Raw genomic sequence first — 20,482 nt, forward strand, 5'->3', positions numbered from 1 at the left:
GAAAGCTTTTAGTATACACCTTTTGCACTCTTGTCAACGAAGCTGGGCTCTGTGAATGCTCACCCTACGCAAGAAAAGAGAACAGACTTTGCTGGTGACCTAAATATATCTCGCCTGATCGAGCACGATCGAGCTCTGAGTGAGCAGCTGTGCAATGGTCATCTTTACCAAAGGGGAGATGCTGCTTTTTCCAGTGTCACGCCCATGCTCTCAGGGCTGGAGGGAGGAGGGCTGCTTTTTGTTTTTACAGGCAAAAGGAAAGGCCCAGCCCTCAGAGCTTCTGCCAATGCAGATCCCAGCAGGTGCAAAATAAAGGCTCTCCCCCACCTTGCCAGCTGCAGATTGATCAGAAGACTGCTAGTCTAGTGTGTTGGGCCACTTTCTCTCTTCTGTGTATCGTCCCCTCTTATTACATAAACAGCATAAGAGGAATAAAGGAAGGAAGGAAGGAAGGAAGGAACAGTGTATCGCAAGCACCTTCCACCCTGATGTCAATGGGCCACCAACCTTCGGGATGAGGAGGAGACCTGTGAAGACAGTCAGAGCGTGCCGACTGGGGCATTCATTTGGCTCATACACCGACAAGGCTTTCAGCGGCAGGAACAAACTTCAGGAATAGGCATTCTTGGCCTCGAATCCTAAGGGGGGTGCAAACGCTGAGGACAATTCCGTCAAATGCTCAAAGGACCGTGGCTCGTTGGTCTAGGGGTATGATTCTCGCTTTGGGTGCGAGAGGTCCCGGGTTCAAATCCCGGACGAGCCCAATCAAGGTGGTTAACTTGAGCTCCTTTTTTTTGTTTTTTCAATGTTATTTTCATTGGACAGACTCTCTGGTTTTCTCGGTAAGCAGTAGTCGATGAACAATTCACTTCCTGAACCTCTTTGCGTGCCATGTCCTTGCGACAAGCACTTTGTGTTCTCTGTTAGCTCTCAGTAACATTCCTTGATTTGCTTGTGAGTTTTGGCCGTCCGATCTCAAAGTGGAAATATGTCCTTCCCTCTGTACGCTGCATAGGCCCTCAGCTGGCATACTTGTATATGTGCGCATGCTTGATAGGACGTATGTTTTAGGCTGGATTGTGTGAGCTTCAGGCGCAAGGCATTTGATTAGTCTTTAAGCAGGTCCACTTGCACTGCCCTTTGCACCTGTTCTCCCAGTCCCTACAAAGGTGAGCAAGCAGCTGTTTCTGTAGTGTAGTGGTTATCACGTTCGCCTCACACGCGAAAGGTCCCCGGTTCGAGACCGGGCAGAAACACTCTCTGCTGGCATTTTACACAAAATAGTTTTTTTCCCCTTTTGTCACACACAAATGTAAAGTATGAACTTATTTGCGTTCCCATGGAAATAGCATATGCTCTCAAGAGCTTGAGAAATACACTGGGAAGGCAAGCATCCTCACATGTATTCTGTATATGGGGCCAATAAAAAAATGCACGCGCTTGCATTTTGTGTATGTAATGTTGCAGAGCACAGAGAGGATTTATTTTCCCTACTGCTGGGTATTTGGGTCTCTGGGATCACAGTTGGGTCCGCTCCGTCCTCTGAAATGGTCCATATTAGTTACATAGGTTAGTGTACCAAAGAAATAATACATTTTCATATACAGCTTCTTCATTTCTGTGTTCTGAGGGATTACCAGTTGTAAGAAATGCACTTGCCGGTACAGTGATTCCCTGGCTTTCTCTGGCCCGAGAAAGCTTTTCCTCTGAAGTGGGAACAGAAGTTGGACTGCTTCTGCTGAACTTCCTGAAAGCAGAGCTGGCGGGAGGAGGGACTTTTTGAGTGCTGGGAAAATTTGAGCTGGAAATTTGCATCGGCTGGACAGAGATTGCTTGGAGCAGCCAAAATATAATAACGGCCATGGCGCTCAAGTAAAGCAGAAAGCTTTTAGTATACACCTTTTGCACTCTTGTCAACGAAGCTGGGCTCTGTGAATGCTCACCCTACGCAAGAAAAGAGAACAGACTTTGCTGGTGACCTAAATATATCTCGCCTGATCGAGCACGATCGAGCTCTGAGTGAGCAGCTGTGCAATGGTCATCTTTACCAAAGGGGAGATGCTGCTTTTTCCAGTGTCACGCCCATGCTCTCAGGGCTGGAGGGAGGAGGGCTGCTTTTTGTTTTTACAGGCAAAAGGAAAGGCCCAGCCCTCAGAGCTTCTGCCAATGCAGATCCCAGCAGGTGCAAAATAAAGGCTCTCCCCCACCTTGCCAGCTGCAGATTGATCAGAAGACTGCTAGTCTAGTGTGTTGGGCCACTTTCTCTCTTCTGTGTATCGTCCCCTCTTATTACATAAACAGCATAAGAGGAATAAAGGAAGGAAGGAAGGAAGGAAGGAACAGTGTATCGCAAGCACCTTCCACCCTGATGTCAATGGGCCACCAACCTTCGGGATGAGGAGGAGACCTGTGAAGACAGTCAGAGCGTGCCGACTGGGGCATTCATTTGGCTCATACACCGACAAGGCTTTCAGCGGCAGGAACAAACTTCAGGAATAGGCATTCTTGGCCTCGAATCCTAAGGGGGGTGCAAACGCTGAGGACAATTCCGTCAAATGCTCAAAGGACCGTGGCTCGTTGGTCTAGGGGTATGATTCTCGCTTTGGGTGCGAGAGGTCCCGGGTTCAAATCCCGGACGAGCCCAATCAAGGTGGTTAACTTGAGCTCCTTTTTTTTGTTTTTTCAATGTTATTTTCATTGGACAGACTCTCTGGTTTTCTCGGTAAGCAGTAGTCGATGAACAATTCACTTCCTGAACCTCTTTGCGTGCCATGTCCTTGCGACAAGCACTTTGTGTTCTCTGTTAGCTCTCAGTAACATTCCTTGATTTGCTTGTGAGTTTTGGCCGTCCGATCTCAAAGTGGAAATATGTCCTTCCCTCTGTACGCTGCATAGGCCCTCAGCTGGCATACTTGTATATGTGCGCATGCTTGATAGGACGTATGTTTTAGGCTGGATTGTGTGAGCTTCAGGCGCAAGGCATTTGATTAGTCTTTAAGCAGGTCCACTTGCACTGCCCTTTGCACCTGTTCTCCCAGTCCCTACAAAGGTGAGCAAGCAGCTGTTTCTGTAGTGTAGTGGTTATCACGTTCGCCTCACACGCGAAAGGTCCCCGGTTCGAGACCGGGCAGAAACACTCTCTGCTGGCATTTTACACAAAATAGTTTTTTTCCCCTTTTGTCACACACAAATGTAAAGTATGAACTTATTTGCGTTCCCATGGAAATAGCATATGCTCTCAAGAGCTTGAGAAATACACTGGGAAGGCAAGCATCCTCACATGTATTCTGTATATGGGGCCAATAAAAAAATGCACGCGCTTGCATTTTGTGTATGTAATGTTGCAGAGCACAGAGAGGATTTATTTTCCCTACTGCTGGGTATTTGGGTCTCTGGGATCACAGTTGGGTCCGCTCCGTCCTCTGAAATGGTCCATATTAGTTACATAGGTTAGTGTACCAAAGAAATAATACATTTTCATATACAGCTTCTTCATTTCTGTGTTCTGAGGGATTACCAGTTGTAAGAAATGCACTTGCCGGTACAGTGATTCCCTGGCTTTCTCTGGCCCGAGAAAGCTTTTCCTCTGAAGTGGGAACAGAAGTTGGACTGCTTCTGCTGAACTTCCTGAAAGCAGAGCTGGCGGGAGGAGGGACTTTTTGAGTGCTGGGAAAATTTGAGCTGGAAATTTGCATCGGCTGGACAGAGATTGCTTGGAGCAGCCAAAATATAATAACGGCCATGGCGCTCAAGTAAAGCAGAAAGCTTTTAGTATACACCTTTTGCACTCTTGTCAACGAAGCTGGGCTCTGTGAATGCTCACCCTACGCAAGAAAAGAGAACAGACTTTGCTGGTGACCTAAATATATCTCGCCTGATCGAGCACAATCGAGCTCTGAGTGAGCAGCTGTGCAATGGTCATCTTTACCAAAGGGGAGATGCTGCTTTTTCCAGTGTCACGCCCATGCTCTCAGGGCTGGAGGGAGGAGGGCTGCTTTTTGTTTTTACAGGCAAAAGGAAAGGCCCAGCCCTCAGAGCTTCTGCCAATGCAGATCCCAGCAGGTGCAAAATAAAGGCTCTCCCCCACCTTGCCAGCTGCAGATTGATCAGAAGACTGCTAGTCTAGTGTGTTGGGCCACTTTCTCTCTTCTGTGTATCGTCCCCTCTTATTACATAAACAGCATAAGAGGAATAAAGGAAGGAAGGAAGGAAGGAAGGAACAGTGTATCGCAAGCACCTTCCACCCTGATGTCAATGGGCCACCAACCTTCGGGATGAGGAGGAGACCTGTGAAGACAGTCAGAGCGTGCCGACTGGGGCATTCATTTGGCTCATACACCGACAAGGCTTTCAGCGGCAGGAACAAACTTCAGGAATAGGCATTCTTGGCCTCGAATCCTAAGGGGGGTGCAAACGCTGAGGACAATTCCGTCAAATGCTCAAAGGACCGTGGCTCGTTGGTCTAGGGGTATGATTCTCGCTTTGGGTGCGAGAGGTCCCGGGTTCAAATCCCGGAAGAGCCCAATCAAGGTGGTTAACTTGAGCTCCTTTTTTTTGTTTTTTCAATGTTATTTTCATTGGACAGACTCTCTGGTTTTCTCGGTAAGCAGTAGTCGATGAACAATTCACTTCCTGAACCTCTTTGCGTGCCATGTCCTTGCGACAAGCACTTTGTGTTCTCTGTTAGCTCTCAGTAACATTCCTTGATTTGCTTGTGAGTTTTGGCCGTCCGATCTCAAAGTGGAAATATGTCCTTCCCTCTGTACGCTGCATAGGCCCTCAGCTGGCATACTTGTATATGTGCGCATGCTTGATAGGACGTATGTTTTAGGCTGGATTGTGTGAGCTTCAGGCGCAAGGCATTTGATTAGTCTTTAAGCAGGTCCACTTGCACTGCCCTTTGCACCTGTTCTCCCAGTCCCTACAAAGGTGAGCAAGCAGCTGTTTCTGTAGTGTAGTGGTTATCACGTTCGCCTCACACGTGAAAGGTCCCCGGTTCGAGACCGGGCAGAAACACTCTCTGCTGGCATTTTACACAAAATAGTTTTTTTCCCCTTTTGTCACACACAAATGTAAAGTATGAACTTATTTGCGTTCCCATGGAAATAGCATATGCTCTCAAGAGCTTGAGAAATACACTGGGAAGGCAAGCATCCTCACATGTATTCTGTATATGGGGCCAATAAAAAAATGCACGCGCTTGCATTTTGTGTATGTAATGTTGCAGAGCACAGAGAGGATTTATTTTCCCTACTGCTGGGTATTTGGGTCTCTGGGATCACAGTTGGGTCCGCTCCGTCCTCTGAAATGGTCCATATTAGTTACATAGGTTAGTGTACCAAAGAAATAATACATTTTCATATACAGCTTCTTCATTTCTGTGTTCTGAGGGATTACCAGTTGTAAGAAATGCACTTGCCGGTACAGTGATTCCCTGGCTTTCTCTGGCCCGAGAAAGCTTTTCCTCTGAAGTGGGAACAGAAGTTGGACTGCTTCTGCTGAACTTCCTGAAAGCAGAGCTGGCGGGAGGAGGGACTTTTTGAGTGCTGGGAAAATTTGAGCTGGAAATTTGCATCGGCTGGACAGAGATTGCTTGGAGCAGCCAAAATATAATAACGGCCATGGCGCTCAAGTAAAGCAGAAAGCTTTTAGTATACACCTTTTGCACTCTTGTCAACGAAGCTGGGCTCTGTGAATGCTCACCCTACGCAAGAAAAGAGAACAGACTTTGCTGGTGACCTAAATATATCTCGCCTGATCGAGCACAATCGAGCTCTGAGTGAGCAGCTGTGCAATGGTCATCTTTACCAAAGGGGAGATGCTGCTTTTTCCAGTGTCACGCCCATGCTCTCAGGGCTGGAGGGAGGAGGGCTGCTTTTTGTTTTTACAGGCAAAAGGAAAGGCCCAGCCCTCAGAGCTTCTGCCAATGCAGATCCCAGCAGGTGCAAAATAAAGGCTCTCCCCCACCTTGCCAGCTGCAGATTGATCAGAAGACTGCTAGTCTAGTGTGTTGGGCCACTTTCTCTCTTCTGTGTATCGTCCCCTCTTATTACATAAACAGCATAAGAGGAATAAAGGAAGGAAGGAAGGAAGGAAGGAACAGTGTATCGCAAGCACCTTCCACCCTGATGTCAATGGGCCACCAACCTTCGGGATGAGGAGGAGACCTGTGAAGACAGTCAGAGCGTGCCGACTGGGGCATTCATTTGGCTCATACACCGACAAGGCTTTCAGCGGCAGGAACAAACTTCAGGAATAGGCATTCTTGGCCTCGAATCCTAAGGGGGGTGCAAACGCTGAGGACAATTCCGTCAAATGCTCAAAGGACCGTGGCTCGTTGGTCTAGGGGTATGATTCTCGCTTTGGGTGCGAGAGGTCCCGGGTTCAAATCCCGGAAGAGCCCAATCAAGGTGGTTAACTTGAGCTCCTTTTTTTTGTTTTTTCAATGTTATTTTCATTGGACAGACTCTCTGGTTTTCTCGGTAAGCAGTAGTCGATGAACAATTCACTTCCTGAACCTCTTTGCGTGCCATGTCCTTGCGACAAGCACTTTGTGTTCTCTGTTAGCTCTCAGTAACATTCCTTGATTTGCTTGTGAGTTTTGGCCGTCCGATCTCAAAGTGGAAATATGTCCTTCCCTCTGTACGCTGCATAGGCCCTCAGCTGGCATACTTGTATATGTGCGCATGCTTGATAGGACGTATGTTTTAGGCTGGATTGTGTGAGCTTCAGGCGCAAGGCATTTGATTAGTCTTTAAGCAGGTCCACTTGCACTGCCCTTTGCACCTGTTCTCCCAGTCCCTACAAAGGTGAGCAAGCAGCTGTTTCTGTAGTGTAGTGGTTATCACGTTCGCCTCACACGTGAAAGGTCCCCGGTTCGAGACCGGGCAGAAACACTCTCTGCTGGCATTTTACACAAAATAGTTTTTTTCCCCTTTTGTCACACACAAATGTAAAGTATGAACTTATTTGCGTTCCCATGGAAATAGCATATGCTCTCAAGAGCTTGAGAAATACACTGGGAAGGCAAGCATCCTCACATGTATTCTGTATATGGGGCCAATAAAAAAATGCACGCGCTTGCATTTTGTGTATGTAATGTTGCAGAGCACAGAGAGGATTTATTTTCCCTACTGCTGGGTATTTGGGTCTCTGGGATCACAGTTGGGTCCGCTCCGTCCTCTGAAATGGTCCATATTAGTTACATAGGTTAGTGTACCAAAGAAATAATACATTTTCATATACAGCTTCTTCATTTCTGTGTTCTGAGGGATTACCAGTTGTAAGAAATGCACTTGCCGGTACAGTGATTCCCTGGCTTTCTCTGGCCCGAGAAAGCTTTTCCTCTGAAGTGGGAACAGAAGTTGGACTGCTTCTGCTGAACTTCCTGAAAGCAGAGCTGGCGGGAGGAGGGACTTTTTGAGTGCTGGGAAAATTTGAGCTGGAAATTTGCATCGGCTGGACAGAGATTGCTTGGAGCAGCCAAAATATAATAACGGCCATGGCGCTCAAGTAAAGCAGAAAGCTTTTAGTATACACCTTTTGCACTCTTGTCAACGAAGCTGGGCTCTGTGAATGCTCACCCTACGCAAGAAAAGAGAACAGACTTTGCTGGTGACCTAAATATATCTCGCCTGATCGAGCCTGATCGAGCACGATCGAGCTCTGAGTGAGCAGCTGTGCAATGGTCATCTTTACCAAAGGGGAGATGCTGCTTTTTCCAGTGTCACGCCCATGCTCTCAGGGCTGGAGGGAGGAGGGCTGCTTTTTGTTTTTACAGGCAAAAGGAAAGGCCCAGCCCTCAGAGCTTCTGCCAATGCAGATCCCAGCAGGTGCAAAATAAAGGCTCTCCCCCACCTTGCCAGCTGCAGATTGATCAGAAGACTGCTAGTCTAGTGTGTTGGGCCACTTTCTCTCTTCTGTGTATCGTCCCCTCTTATTACATAAACAGCATAAGAGGAATAAAGGAAGGAAGGAAGGAAGGAAGGAACAGTGTATCGCAAGCACCTTCCACCCTGATGTCAATGGGCCACCAACCTTCGGGATGAGGAGGAGACCTGTGAAGACAGTCAGAGCGTGCCGACTGGGGCATTCATTTGGCTCATACACCGACAAGGCTTTCAGCGGCAGGAACAAACTTCAGGAATAGGCATTCTTGGCCTCGAATCCTAAGGGGGGTGCAAACGCTGAGGACAATTCCGTCAAATGCTCAAAGGACCGTGGCTCGTTGGTCTAGGGGTATGATTCTCGCTTTGGGTGCGAGAGGTCCCGGGTTCAAATCCCGGACGAGCCCAATCAAGGTGGTTAACTTGAGCTCCTTTTTTTTGTTTTTTCAATGTTATTTTCATTGGACAGACTCTCTGGTTTTCTCGGTAAGCAGTAGTCGATGAACAATTCACTTCCTGAACCTCTTTGCGTGCCATGTCCTTGCGACAAGCACTTTGTGTTCTCTGTTAGCTCTCAGTAACATTCCTTGATTTGCTTGTGAGTTTTGGCCGTCCGATCTCAAAGTGGAAATATGTCCTTCCCTCTGTACGCTGCATAGGCCCTCAGCTGGCATACTTGTATATGTGCGCATGCTTGATAGGACGTATGTTTTAGGCTGGATTGTGTGAGCTTCAGGCGCAAGGCATTTGATTAGTCTTTAAGCAGGTCCACTTGCACTGCCCTTTGCACCTGTTCTCCCAGTCCCTACAAAGGTGAGCAAGCAGCTGTTTCTGTAGTGTAGTGGTTATCACGTTCCCCTCACACGCGAAAGGTCCCCGGTTCGAGACCGGGCAGAAACACTCTCTGCTGGCATTTTACACAAAATAGTTTTTTTCCCCTTTTGTCACACACAAATGTAAAGTATGAACTTATTTGCGTTCCCATGGAAATAGCATATGCTCTCAAGAGCTTGAGAAATACACTGGGAAGGCAAGCATCCTCACATGTATTCTGTATATGGGGCCAATAAAAAAATGCACGCGCTTGCATTTTGTGTATGTAATGTTGCAGAGCACAGAGAGGATTTATTTTCCCTACTGCTGGGTATTTGGGTCTCTGGGATCACAGTTGGGTCCGCTCCGTCCTCTGAAATGGTCCATATTAGTTACATAGGTTAGTGTACCAAAGAAATAATACATTTTCATATACAGCTTCTTCATTTCTGTGTTCTGAGGGATTACCAGTTGTAAGAAATGCACTTGCCGGTACAGTGATTCCCTGGCTTTCTCTGGCCCGAGAAAGCTTTTCCTCTGAAGTGGGAACAGAAGTTGGACTGCTTCTGCTGAACTTCCTGAAAGCAGAGCTGGCGGGAGGAGGGACTTTTTGAGTGCTGGGAAAATTTGAGCTGGAAATTTGCATCGGCTGGACAGAGATTGCTTGGAGCAGCCAAAATATAATAACGGCCATGGCGCTCAAGTAAAGCAGAAAGCTTTTAGTATACACCTTTTGCACTCTTGTCAACGAAGCTGGGCTCTGTGAATGCTCACCCTACGCAAGAAAAGAGAACAGACTTTGCTGGTGACCTAAATATATCTCGCCTGATCGAGCACGATCGAGCTCTGAGTGAGCAGCTGTGCAATGGTCATCTTTACCAAAGGGGAGATGCTGCTTTTTCCAGTGTCACGCCCATGCTCTCAGGGCTGGAGGGAGGAGGGCTGCTTTTTGTTTTTACAGGCAAAAGGAAAGGCCCAGCCCTCAGAGCTTCTGCCAATGCAGATCCCAGCAGGTGCAAAATAAAGGCTCTCCCCCACCTTGCCAGCTGCAGATTGATCAGAAGACTGCTAGTCTAGTGTGTTGGGCCACTTTCTCTCTTCTGTGTATCGTCCCCTCTTATTACATAAACAGCATAAGAGGAATAAAGGAAGGAAGGAAGGAAGGAAGGAAGGAACAGTGTATCGCAAGCACCTTCCACCCTGATGTCAATGGGCCACCAACCTTCGGGATGAGGAGGAGACCTGTGAAGACAGTCAGAGCGTGCCGACTGGGGCATTCATTTGGCTCATACACCGACAAGGCTTTCAGCGGCAGGAACAAACTTCAGGAATAGGCATTCTTGGCCTCGAATCCTAAGGGGGGTGCAAACGCTGAGGACAATTCCGTCAAATGCTCAAAGGACCGTGGCTCGTTGGTCTAGGGGTATGATTCTCGCTTTGGGTGCGAGAGGTCCCGGGTTCAAATCCCAGACGAGCCCAATCAAGGTGGTTAACTTGAGCTCCTTTTTTTTGTTTTTTCAATGTTATTTTCATTGGACAGACTCTCTGGTTTTCTCGGTAAGCAGTAGTCGATGAACAATTCACTTCCTGAACCTCTTTGCGTGCCATGTCCTTGCGACAAGCACTTTGTGTTCTCTGTTAGCTCTCAGTAACATTCCTTGATTTGCTTGTGAGTTTTGGCCGTCCGATCTCAAAGTGGAAATATGTCCTTCCCTCTGTACGCTGCATAGGCCCTCAGCTGGCATACTTGTATATGTGCGCATGCTTGATAGGACGTATGTTTTAGGCTGGATTGTGTGAGCTTCAGGCGCAAGGCATTTGATTAGTCTTAAAGCAGGTCCACTTGCACTGCCCTTTGCACCTGTTCTCCCAGTCCCTACAAAGGTGAGCAAGCAGCTGTTTCTGTAGTGTAGTGGTTATCACGTTCGCCTCACACGCGAAAGGTCCCCGGTTCGAGACCGGGCAGAAACACTCTCTGCTGGCATTTTACACAAAATAGTTTTTTTCCCCTTTTGTCACACACAAATGTAAAGTATGAACTTATTTGCGTTCCCATGGAAATAGCATATGCTCTCAAGAGCTTGAGAAATACACTGGGAAGGCAAGCATCCTCACATGTATTCTGTATATGGGGCCAATAAAAAAATGCACGCGCTTGCATTTTGTGTATGTAATGTTGCAGAGCACAGAGAGGATTTATTTTCCCTACTGCTGGGTATTTGGGTCTCTGGGATCACAGTTGGGTCCGCTCCGTCCTCTGAAATGGTCCATATTAGTTACATAGGTTAGTGTACCAAAGAAATAATACATTTTCATATACAGCTTCTTCATTTCTGTGTTCTGAGGGATTACCAGTTGTAAGAAATGCACTTGCCGGTACAGTGATTCCCTGGCTTTCTCTGGCCCGAGAAAGCTTTTCCTCTGAAGTGGGAACAGAAGTTGGACTGCTTCTGCTGAACTTCCTGAAAGCAGAGCTGGCGGGAGGAGGGACTTTTTGAGTGCTGGGAAAATTTGAGCTGGAAATTTGCATCGGCTGGACAGAGATTGCTTGGAGCAGCCAAAATATAATAACGGCCATGGCGCTCAAGTAAAGCAGAAAGCTTTTAGTATACACCTTTTGCACTCTTGTCAACGAAGCTGGGCTCTGTGAATGCTCACCCTACGCAAGAAAAGAGAACAGACTTTGCTGGTGACCTAAATATATCTCGCCTGATCGAGCACGATCGAGCTCTGAGTGAGCAGCTGTGCAATGGTCATCTTTACCAAAGGGGAGATGCTGCTTTTTCCAGTGTCACGCCCATGCTCTCAGGGCTGGAGGGAGGAGGGCTGCTTTTTGTTTTTACAGGCAAAAGGAAAGGCCCAGCCCTCAGAGCTTCTGCCAATGCAGATCCCAGCAGGTGCAAAATAAAGGCTCTCCCCCACCTTGCCAGCTGCAGATTGATCAGAAGACTGCTAGTCTAGTGTGTTGGGCCACTTTCTCTCTTCTGTGTATCGTCCCCTCTTATTACATAAACAGCATAAGAGGAATAAAGGAAGGAAGGAAGGAAGGAAGGAACAGTGTATCGCAAGCACCTTCCACCCTGATGTCAATGGGCCACCAACCTTCGGGATGAGGAGGAGACCTGTGAAGACAGTCAGAGCGTGCCGACTGGGGCATTCATTTGGCTCATACACCGACAAGGCTTTCAGCGGCAGGAACAAACTTCAGGAATAGGCATTCTTGGCCTCGAATCCTAAGGGGGGTGCAAACGCTGAGGACAATTCCGTCAAATGCTCAAAGGACCGTGGCTCGTTGGTCTAGGGGTATGATTCTCGCTTTGGGTGCGAGAGGTCCCGGGTTCAAATCCCGGACGAGCCCAATCAAGGTGGTTAACTTGAGCTCCTTTTTTTTGTTTTTTCAATGTTATTTTCATTGGACAGACTCTCTGGTTTTCTCGGTAAGCAGTAGTCGATGAACAATTCACTTCCTGAACCTCTTTGCGTGCCATGTCCTTGCGACAAGCACTTTGTGTTCTCTGTTAGCTCTCAGTAACATTCCTTGATTTGCTTGTGAGTTTTGGCCGTCCGATCTCAAAGTGGAAATATGTCCTTCCCTCTGTACGCTGCATAGGCCCTCAGCTGGCATACTTGTATATGTGCGCATGCTTGATAGGACGTATGTTTTAGGCTGGATTGTGTGAGCTTCAGGCGCAAGGCATTTGATTAGTCTTAAAGCAGGTCCACTTGCACTGCCCTTTGCACCTGTTCTCCCAGTCCCTACAAAGGTGAGCAAGCAGCTGTTTCTGTAGTGTAGTGGTTATCACGTTCGCCTCACACGCGAAAGGTCCCCGGTTCGAGACCGGGCAGAAACACTCTCTGCTGGCATTTTACACAAAATAGTTTTTTTCCCCTTTTGTCACACACAAATGTAAAGTATGAACTTATTTGCGTTCCCATGGAAATAGCATATGCTCTCAAGAGCTTGAGAAATACACTGGGAAGGCAAGCATCCTCACATGTATTCTGTATATGGGGCCAATAAAAAAATGCACGCGCTTGCATTTTGTGTATGTAATGTTGCAGAGCACAGAGAGGATTTATTTTCCCTACTGCTGGGTATTTGGGTCTCTGGGATCACAGTTGGGTCCGCTCCGTCCTCTGAAATGGTCCATATTAGTTACATAGGTTAGTGTACCAAAGAAATAATACATTTTCATATACAGCTTCTTCATTTCTGTGTTCTGAGGGATTACCAGTTGTAAGAAATGCACTTGCCGGTACAGTGATTCCCTGGCTTTCTCTGGCCCGAGAAAGCTTTTCCTCTGAAGTGGGAACAGAAGTTGGACTGCTTCTGCTGAACTTCCTGAAAGCAGAGCTGGCGGGAGGAGGGACTTTTTGAGTGCTGGGAAAATTTGAGCTGGAAATTTGCATCGGCTGGACAGAGATTGCTTGGAGCAGCCAAAATATAATAACGGCCATGGCGCTCAAGTAAAGCAGAAAGCTTTTAGTATACACCTTTTGCACTCTTGTCAACGAAGCTGGGCTCTGTGAATGCTCACCCTACGCAAGAAAAGAGAACAGACTTTGCTGGTGACCTAAATATATCTCGCCTGATCGAGCACGATCGAGCTCTGAGTGAGCAGCTGTGCAATGGTCATCTTTACCAAAGGGGAGATGCTGCTTTTTCCAGTGTCACGCCCATGCTCTCAGGGCTGGAGGGAGGAGGGCTGCTTTTTGTTTTTACAGGCAAAAGGAAAGGCCCAGCCCTCAGAGCTTCTGCCAATGCAGATCCCAGCAGGTGCAAAATAAAGGCTCTCCCCCACCTTGCCAGCTGCAGATTGATCAGAAGACTGCTAGTCTAGTGTGTTGGGCCACTTTCTCTCTTCTGTGTATCGTCCCCTCTTATTACATAAACAGCATAAGAGGAATAAAGGAAGGAAGGAAGGAAGGAAGGAACAGTGTATCGCAAGCACCTTCCACCCTGATGTCAATGGGCCACCAACCTTCGGGATGAGGAGGAGACCTGTGAAGACAGTCAGAGCGTGCCGACTGGGGCATTCATTTGGCTCATACACCGACAAGGCTTTCAGCGGCAGGAACAAACTTCAGGAATAGGCATTCTTGGCCTCGAATCCTAAGGGGGGTGCAAACGCTGAGGACAATTCCGTCAAATGCTCAAAGGACCGTGGCTCGTTGGTCTAGGGGTATGATTCTCGCTTTGGGTGCGAGAGGTCCCGGGTTCAAATCCCGGACGAGCCCAATCAAGGTGGTTAACTTGAGCTCCTTTTTTTTGTTTTTTCAATGTTATTTTCATTGGACAGACTCTCTGGTTTTCTCGGTAAGCAGTAGTCGATGAACAATTCACTTCCTGAACCTCTTTGCGTGCCATGTCCTTGCGACAAGCACTTTGTGTTCTCTGTTAGCTCTCAGTAACATTCCTTGATTTGCTTGTGAGTTTTGGCCGTCCGATCTCAAAGTGGAAATATGTCCTTCCCTCTGTACGCTGCATAGGCCCTCAGCTGGCATACTTGTATATGTGCGCATGCTTGATAGGACGTATGTTTTAGGCTGGATTGTGTGAGCTTCAGGCGCAAGGCATTTGATTAGTCTTTAAGCAGGTCCACTTGCACTGCCCTTTGCACCTGTTCTCCCAGTCCCTACAAAGGTGAGCAAGCAGCTGTTTCTGTAGTGTAGTGGTTATCACGTTCCCCTCACACGCGAAAGGTCCCCGGTTCGAGACCGGGCAGAAACACTCTCTGCTGGCATTTTACACAAAATAGTTTTTTTCCCCTTTTGTCACACACAAATGTAAAGTATGAACTTATTTGCGTTCCCATGGAAATAGCATATGCTCTCAAGAGCTTGAGAAATACACTGGGAAGGCAAGCATCCTCACATGTATTCTGTATATGGGGCCAATAAAAAAATGCACGCGCTTGCATTTTGTGTATGTAATGTTGCAGAGCACAGAGAGGATTTATTTTCCCTACTGCTGGGTATTTGGGTCTCTGGGATCACAGTTGGGTCCGCTCCGTCCTCTGAAATGGTCCATATTAGTTACATAGGTTAGTGTACCAAAGAAATAATACATTTTCATATACAGCTTCTTCATTTCTGTGTTCTGAGGGATTACCAGTTGTAAGAAATGCACTTGCCGGTACAGTGATTCCCTGGCTTTCTCTGGCCCGAGAAAGCTTTTCCTCTGAAGTGGGAACAGAAGTTGGACTGCTTCTGCTGAACTTCCTGAAAGCAGAGCTGGCGGGAGGAGGGACTTTTTGAGTGCTGGGAAAATTTGAGCTGGAAATTTGCATCGGCTGGACAGAGATTGCTTGGAGCAGCCAAAATATAATAACGGCCATGGCGCTCAAGTAAAGCAGAAAGCTTTTAGTATACACCTTTTGCACTCTTGTCAACGAAGCTGGGCTCTGTGAATGCTCACCCTACGCAAGAAAAGAGAACAGACTTTGCTGGTGACCTAAATATATCTCGCCTGATCGAGCACGATCGAGCTCTGAGTGAGCAGCTGTGCAATGGTCATCTTTACCAAAGGGGAGATGCTGCTTTTTCCAGTGTCACGCCCATGCTCTCAGGGCTGGAGGGAGGAGGGCTGCTTTTTGTTTTTACAGGCAAAAGGAAAGGCCCAGCCCTCAGAGCTTCTGCCAATGCAGATCCCAGCAGGTGCAAAATAAAGGCTCTCCCCCACCTTGCCAGCTGCAGATTGATCAGAAGACTGCTAGTCTAGTGTGTTGGGCCACTTTCTCTCTTCTGTGTATCGTCCCCTCTTATTACATAAACAGCATAAGAGGAATAAAGGAAGGAAGGAAGGAAGGAAGGAAGGAACAGTGTATCGCAAGCACCTTCCACCCTGATGTCAATGGGCCACCAACCTTCGGGATGAGGAGGAGACCTGTGAAGACAGTCAGAGCGTGCCGACTGGGGCATTCATTTGGCTCATACACCGACAAGGCTTTCAGCGGCAGGAACAAACTTCAGGAATAGGCATTCTTGGCCTCGAATCCTAAGGGGGGTGCAAACGCTGAGGACAATTCCGTCAAATGCTCAAAGGACCGTGGCTCGTTGGTCTAGGGGTATGATTCTCGCTTTGGGTGCGAGAGGTCCCGGGTTCAAATCCCAGACGAGCCCAATCAAGGTGGTTAACTTGAGCTCCTTTTTTTTGTTTTTTCAATGTTATTTTCATTGGACAGACTCTCTGGTTTTCTCGGTAAGCAGTAGTCGATGAACAATTCACTTCCTGAACCTCTTTGCGTGCCATGTCCTTGCGACAAGCACTTTGTGTTCTCTGTTAGCTCTCAGTAACATTCCTTGATTTGCTTGTGAGTTTTGGCCGTCCGATCTCAAAGTGGAAATATGTCCTTCCCTCTGTACGCTGCATAGGCCCTCAGCTGGCATACTTGTATATGTGCGCATGCTTGATAGGACGTATGTTTTAGGCTGGATTGTGTGAGCTTCAGGCGCAAGGCATTTGATTAGTCTTAAAGCAGGTCCACTTGCACTGCCCTTTGCACCTGTTCTCCCAGTCCCTACAAAGGTGAGCAAGCAGCTGTTTCTGTAGTGTAGTGGTTATCACGTTCGCCTCACACGCGAAAGGTCCCCGGTTCGAGACCGGGCAGAAACACTCTCTGCTGGCATTTTACACAAAATAGTTTTTTTCCCCTTTTGTCACACACAAATGTAAAGTATGAACTTATTTGCGTTCCCATGGAAATAGCATATGCTCTCAAGAGCTTGAGAAATACACTGGGAAGGCAAGCATCCTCACATGTATTCTGTATATGGGGCCAATAAAAAAATGCACGCGCTTGCATTTTGTGTATGTAATGTTGCAGAGCACAGAGAGGATTTATTTTCCCTACTGCTGGGTATTTGGGTCTCTGGGATCACAGTTGGGTCCGCTCCGTCCTCTGAAATGGTCCATATTAGTTACATAGGTTAGTGTACCAAAGAAATAATACATTTTCATATACAGCTTCTTCATTTCTGTGTTCTGAGGGATTACCAGTTGTAAGAAATGCACTTGCCGGTACAGTGATTCCCTGGCTTTCTCTGGCCCGAGAAAGCTTTTCCTCTGAAGTGGGAACAGAAGTTGGACTGCTTCTGCTGAACTTCCTGAAAGCAGAGCTGGCGGGAGGAGGGACTTTTTGAGTGCTGGGAAAATTTGAGCTGGAAATTTGCATCGGCTGGACAGAGATTGCTTGGAGCAGCCAAAATATAATAACGGCCATGGCGCTCAAGTAAAGCAGAAAGCTTTTAGTATACACCTTTTGCACTCTTGTCAACGAAGCTGGGCTCTGTGAATGCTCACCCTACGCAAGAAAAGAGAACAGACTTTGCTGGTGACCTAAATATATCTCGCCTGATCGAGCACGATCGAGCTCTGAGTGAGCAGCTGTGCAATGGTCATCTTTACCAAAGGGGAGATGCTGCTTTTTCCAGTGTCACGCCCATGCTCTCAGGGCTGGAGGGAGGAGGGCTGCTTTTTGTTTTTACAGGCAAAAGGAAAGGCCCAGCCCTCAGAGCTTCTGCCAATGCAGATCCCAGCAGGTGCAAAATAAAGGCTCTCCCCCACCTTGCCAGCTGCAGATTGATCAGAAGACTGCTAGTCTAGTGTGTTGGGCCACTTTCTCTCTTCTGTGTATCGTCCCCTCTTATTACATAAACAGCATAAGAGGAATAAAGGAAGGAAGGAAGGAAGGAAGGAACAGTGTATCGCAAGCACCTTCCACCCTGATGTCAATGGGCCACCAACCTTCGGGATGAGGAGGAGACCTGTGAAGACAGTCAGAGCGTGCCGACTGGGGCATTCATTTGGCTCATACACCGACAAGGCTTTCAGCGGCAGGAACAAACTTCAGGAATAGGCATTCTTGGCCTCGAATCCTAAGGGGGGTGCAAACGCTGAGGACAATTCCGTCAAATGCTCAAAGGACCGTGGCTCGTTGGTCTAGGGGTATGATTCTCGCTTTGGGTGCGAGAGGTCCCGGGTTCAAATCCCGGACGAGCCCAATCAAGGTGGTTAACTTGAGCTCCTTTTTTTTGTTTTTTCAATGTTATTTTCATTGGACAGACTCTCTGGTTTTCTCGGTAAGCAGTAGTCGATGAACAATTCACTTCCTGAACCTCTTTGCGTGCCATGTCCTTGCGACAAGCACTTTGTGTTCTCTGTTAGCTCTCAGTAACATTCCTTGATTTGCTTGTGAGTTTTGGCCGTCCGATCTCAAAGTGGAAATATGTCCTTCCCTCTGTACGCTGCATAGGCCCTCAGCTGGCATACTTGTATATGTGCGCATGCTTGATAGGACGTATGTTTTAGGCTGGATTGTGTGAGCTTCAGGCGCAAGGCATTTGATTAGTCTTAAAGCAGGTCCACTTGCACTGCCCTTTGCACCTGTTCTCCCAGTCCCTACAAAGGTGAGCAAGCAGCTGTTTCTGTAGTGTAGTGGTTATCACGTTCGCCTCACACGCGAAAGGTCCCCGGTTCGAGACCGGGCAGAAACACTCTCTGCTGGCATTTTACACAAAATAGTTTTTTTCCCCTTTTGTCACACACAAATGTAAAGTATGAACTTATTTGCGTTCCCATGGAAATAGCATATGCTCTCAAGAGCTTGAGAAATACACTGGGAAGGCAAGCATCCTCACATGTATTCTGTATATGGGGCCAATAAAAAAATGCACGCGCTTGCATTTTGTGTATGTAATGTTGCAGAGCACAGAGAGGATTTATTTTCCCTACTGCTGGGTATTTGGGTCTCTGGGATCACAGTTGGGTCCGCTCCGTCCTCTGAAATGGTCCATATTAGTTACATAGGTTAGTGTACCAAAGAAATAATACATTTTCATATACAGCTTCTTCATTTCTGTGTTCTGAGGGATTACCAGTTGTAAGAAATGCACTTGCCGGTACAGTGATTCCCTGGCTTTCTCTGGCCCGAGAAAGCTTTTCCTCTGAAGTGGGAACAGAAGTTGGACTGCTTCTGCTGAACTTCCTGAAAGCAGAGCTGGCGGGAGGAGGGACTTTTTGAGTGCTGGGAAAATTTGAGCTGGAAATTTGCATCGGCTGGACAGAGATTGCTTGGAGCAGCCAAAATATAATAACGGCCATGGCGCTCAAGTAAAGCAGAAAGCTTTTAGTATACACCTTTTGCACTCTTGTCAACGAAGCTGGGCTCTGTGAATGCTCACCCTACGCAAGAAAAGAGAACAGACTTTGCTGGTGACCTAAATATATCTCGCCTGATCGAGCACAATCGAGCTCTGAGTGAGCAGCTGTGCAATGGTCATCTTTACCAAAGGGGAGATGCTGCTTTTTCCAGTGTCACGCCCATGCTCTCAGGGCTGGAGGGAGGAGGGCTGCTTTTTGTTTTTACAGGCAAAAGGAAAGGCCCAGCCCTCAGAGCTTCTGCCAATGCAGATCCCAGCAGGTGCAAAATAAAGGCTCTCCCCCACCTTGCCAGCTGCAGATTGATCAGAAGACTGCTAGTCTAGTGTGTTGGGCCACTTTCTCTCTTCTGTGTATCGTCCCCTCTTATTACATAAACAGCATAAGAGGAATAAAGGAAGGAAGGAAGGAAGGAAGGAACAGTGTATCGCAAGCACCTTCCACCCTGATGTCAATGGGCCACCAACCTTCGGGATGAGGAGGAGACCTGTGAAGACAGTCAGAGCGTGCCGACTGGGGCATTCATTTGGCTCATACACCGACAAGGCTTTCAGCGGCAGGAGCAAACTTCAGGAATAGGCATTCTTGGCCTCGAATCCTAAGGGGGGTGCAAACGCTGAGGACAATTCCGTCAAATGCTCAAAGGACCGTGGCTCGTTGGTCTAGGGGTATGATTCTCGCTTTGGGTGCGAGAGGTCCCGGGTTCAAATCCCGGACGAGCCCAATCAAGGTGGTTAACTTGAGCTCCTTTTTTTTGTTTTTTCAATGTTATTTTCATTGGACAGACTCTCTGGTTTTCTCGGTAAGCAGTAGTCGATGAACAATTCACTTCCTGAACCTCTTTGCGTGCCATGTCCTTGCGACAAGCACTTTGTGTTCTCTGTTAGCTCTCAGTAACATTCCTTGATTTGCTTGTGAGTTTTGGCCGTCCGATCTCAAAGTGGAAATATGTCCTTCCCTCTGTACGCTGCATAGGCCCTCAGCTGGCATACTTGTATATGTGCGCATGCTTGATAGGACGTATGTTTTAGGCTGGATTGTGTGAGCTTCAGGCGCAAGGCATTTGATTAGTCTTTAAGCAGGTCCACTTGCACTGCCCTTTGCACCTGTTCTCCCAGTCCCTACAAAGGTGAGCAAGCAGCTGTTTCTGTAGTGTAGTGGTTATCACGTTCCCCTCACACGCGAAAGGTCCCCGGTTCGAGACCGGGCAGAAACACTCTCTGCTGGCATTTTACACAAAATAGTTTTTTTCCCCTTTTGTCACACACAAATGTAAAGTATGAACTTATTTGCGTTCCCATGGAAATAGCATATGCTCTCAAGAGCTTGAGAAATACACTGGGAAGGCAAGCATCCTCACATGTATTCTGTATATGGGGCCAATAAAAAAATGCACGCGCTTGCATTTTGTGTATGTAATGGTGCAGAGCACAGAGAGGATTTATTTTCCCTACTGCTGGGTATTTGGGTCTCTGGGATCACAGTTGGGTCCGCTCCGTCCTCTGAAATGGTCCATATTAGTTACATAGGTTAGTGTACCAAAGAAATAATACATTTTCATATACAGCTTCTTCATTTCTGTGTTCTGAGGGATTACCAGTTGTAAGAAATGCACTTGCCGGTA

At 47.5% G+C, this 20,482-nt stretch overlaps 15 non-coding genes across 15 annotated transcripts; all 15 read left to right on the forward strand.

The window, feature by feature from the left end:
* The first annotated feature begins 691 nt into the window (after positions 1-691).
* On the forward strand, positions 692-763 carry TRNAP-UGG (transfer RNA proline (anticodon UGG)). The gene has a single exon. It is a non-coding gene; the product is annotated as a tRNA-Pro (tRNA).
* Positions 764-1,183: 420 nt separating this feature from the next.
* TRNAV-CAC (transfer RNA valine (anticodon CAC)) lies at positions 1,184-1,256 on the forward strand. The gene has a single exon. It is a non-coding gene; the product is annotated as a tRNA-Val (tRNA).
* Positions 1,257-2,571: 1,315 nt separating this feature from the next.
* On the forward strand, positions 2,572-2,643 carry TRNAP-UGG (transfer RNA proline (anticodon UGG)). The gene has a single exon. It is a non-coding gene; the product is annotated as a tRNA-Pro (tRNA).
* Positions 2,644-3,063: 420 nt separating this feature from the next.
* On the forward strand, positions 3,064-3,136 carry TRNAV-CAC (transfer RNA valine (anticodon CAC)). Its single transcript has one exon. It is a non-coding gene; the product is annotated as a tRNA-Val (tRNA).
* Positions 3,137-4,943: 1,807 nt separating this feature from the next.
* Positions 4,944-5,016, forward strand: TRNAV-CAC (transfer RNA valine (anticodon CAC)). Its single transcript has one exon. It is a non-coding gene; the product is annotated as a tRNA-Val (tRNA).
* A 1,807-nt stretch (positions 5,017-6,823) lies between these two features.
* TRNAV-CAC (transfer RNA valine (anticodon CAC)) lies at positions 6,824-6,896 on the forward strand. Its single transcript has one exon. It is a non-coding gene; the product is annotated as a tRNA-Val (tRNA).
* Positions 6,897-8,221: 1,325 nt separating this feature from the next.
* On the forward strand, positions 8,222-8,293 carry TRNAP-UGG (transfer RNA proline (anticodon UGG)). The gene has a single exon. It is a non-coding gene; the product is annotated as a tRNA-Pro (tRNA).
* A 2,304-nt stretch (positions 8,294-10,597) lies between these two features.
* Positions 10,598-10,670, forward strand: TRNAV-CAC (transfer RNA valine (anticodon CAC)). Its single transcript has one exon. It is a non-coding gene; the product is annotated as a tRNA-Val (tRNA).
* A 1,315-nt stretch (positions 10,671-11,985) lies between these two features.
* Positions 11,986-12,057, forward strand: TRNAP-UGG (transfer RNA proline (anticodon UGG)). The gene has a single exon. It is a non-coding gene; the product is annotated as a tRNA-Pro (tRNA).
* A 420-nt stretch (positions 12,058-12,477) lies between these two features.
* On the forward strand, positions 12,478-12,550 carry TRNAV-CAC (transfer RNA valine (anticodon CAC)). Its single transcript has one exon. It is a non-coding gene; the product is annotated as a tRNA-Val (tRNA).
* A 1,315-nt stretch (positions 12,551-13,865) lies between these two features.
* On the forward strand, positions 13,866-13,937 carry TRNAP-UGG (transfer RNA proline (anticodon UGG)). Its single transcript has one exon. It is a non-coding gene; the product is annotated as a tRNA-Pro (tRNA).
* A 2,304-nt stretch (positions 13,938-16,241) lies between these two features.
* On the forward strand, positions 16,242-16,314 carry TRNAV-CAC (transfer RNA valine (anticodon CAC)). The gene has a single exon. It is a non-coding gene; the product is annotated as a tRNA-Val (tRNA).
* A 1,315-nt stretch (positions 16,315-17,629) lies between these two features.
* Positions 17,630-17,701, forward strand: TRNAP-UGG (transfer RNA proline (anticodon UGG)). Its single transcript has one exon. It is a non-coding gene; the product is annotated as a tRNA-Pro (tRNA).
* A 420-nt stretch (positions 17,702-18,121) lies between these two features.
* TRNAV-CAC (transfer RNA valine (anticodon CAC)) lies at positions 18,122-18,194 on the forward strand. Its single transcript has one exon. It is a non-coding gene; the product is annotated as a tRNA-Val (tRNA).
* Positions 18,195-19,509: 1,315 nt separating this feature from the next.
* On the forward strand, positions 19,510-19,581 carry TRNAP-UGG (transfer RNA proline (anticodon UGG)). The gene has a single exon. It is a non-coding gene; the product is annotated as a tRNA-Pro (tRNA).
* Positions 19,582-20,482: the final 901 nt, after the last annotated feature.

This window comes from Ambystoma mexicanum, chromosome 2q, assembly GCF_040938575.1.
Source record: "Ambystoma mexicanum isolate Mex_15411 chromosome 2q, UKY_AmexF1_1, whole genome shotgun sequence".
Lineage (NCBI taxonomy): Eukaryota > Metazoa > Chordata > Amphibia > Caudata > Ambystomatidae > Ambystoma > Ambystoma mexicanum.